This window comes from Gavialis gangeticus, unplaced genomic scaffold (genome assembly GCF_001723915.1).
Source record: "Gavialis gangeticus isolate Ggan-Ray unplaced genomic scaffold, GavGan_comp1, whole genome shotgun sequence".
NCBI classification, from domain to species: Eukaryota; Metazoa; Chordata; order Crocodylia; family Gavialidae; genus Gavialis; species Gavialis gangeticus.
This window is the reverse complement of record NW_017729016.1, coordinates 1,783,371-1,784,890: the sequence shown is the minus strand read 5'-3', so window position 1 is coordinate 1,784,890 and position 1,520 is coordinate 1,783,371.

Sequence of the window (1,520 nt, the reverse complement as noted above, 5' to 3'; positions counted from 1 at the left end):
CGCCCCCGCCTGACGTCAGCGGGGTTACTGCCGGTCGTGCCCCGCCGGGCACCGGTCAGGCGCGCGGGCACGGGCGCGCACACGTGTGCATGCAGGGGCACGCGGAGGCGTGCAGTTATGGACACGGCCACGCACGTAAACATACCTGTGCACACGGGCGCGGGCATGCCCATGTACAGCCAGGGCCACGGGGCAGGCCTGTAAACACGGGCGCACCCACGCAGGTGGGTGCACGGGCAGGTCGACGTGGCAGGCCCACAGGCATGGGCACACGAGCGTGGGCGTACGTATGTACATGTACATGCAGCTGTAGGCTTGTGGGTACACCTGCACATGCATGTGGGCACACAAGTGTGAGCTGGCATTTATGTGCAAGCAAGCACACGTGTCGGCTCACACTTATGTCCGTGCGGGCATGCACATAGGCCCCCGTGCACGCCCCTCCTGTGTAGGGCTGCTGGAGATGTTGCCGTCCTGCCCCCGCGTGCTTTGTCTCCCCTGCCGCTGCCCCCACGCCGGGTGGGTGGTGGTCCTGAGCCCCCGGCCCACCCAGTGTTGGCACCGGTCGCTAACAGACCCCCACGCCCCGTGGGGAGCAGTGGACAGGCCGATCCTGGTGCCCGCGGGGCATGGAGCACCCACGGGTGCGGGGGCCGGGCTGACCCTCGAGTCCCCACGAGCAGAGCCTGCGGTGCCAGGGTGCGACGGCTGTCCAGCTGCGAGGCTGAGCAGATGATTCCCCGCCACGAATCATCGCTGCCAGCGTGGCCAGGCCCACGGCACTAGTGGGTCCACGTTTCCCGCCCAGGCCGGAGCTTGGACCCGTGCCCAGCGGTGCTAATGGCATCGGTGCGGCTTCGGGCGCTCCTGGTTCTTTACAAGGCGAGACGGAGGTTTTACAGCAGTGCCTGCCCGGGTGCTGTTAGGCGCTGGTGCGGGCGAGTGAACTGCAGCACGTCGCCCGGGTGCCGTGGCACTGGCCACCCTGGGCATTTTGGCAGGCTGGCACGCCAGGCCGAGGCTGAGGAGCCCATGGCTGGGGGTGGGAGAGGGAAGCAGGAGAGGAGCTATGGGGCGGCCTTGGCTGGTGGGCTCGAGGGAAGCTGAATCCCAGCCCCTTGTGCCGCGACGCCCTGCCCCAGCCTGGTTGCCCCGGGGCGGGCTGCAGGGCTGAGGCTGGGGGAGAAGGGAAGGCGCCGTGGCAGCCTATAACTACCCCGCCGCCGTGCTTGGGAAGCAGGATGGGATCCCATCGCACAGCGGCGGGGCAGGGAAGGGGAGGGAGCCCGGCCGCAGCGCCAGCTGCCCCCGGGCCCGCTTGCTACTGATGCCCGGTGGAGGGAGGGCCGAGCGCATGGAGGAGGCCGGGGGTCAGGCCGTGGGAAGGGGACCAGGCGACCCCCAGCCCGTTTGGGTTCGCGGGCCCAGTCCCGGCGGCCGCCGGCAGAGCCGGGCGCGCGGTGCTCGAAGGCCGAGGGGCCGGGCATTGGCGCTGGGCCGCACAGTGCCCCCAGGAGCCG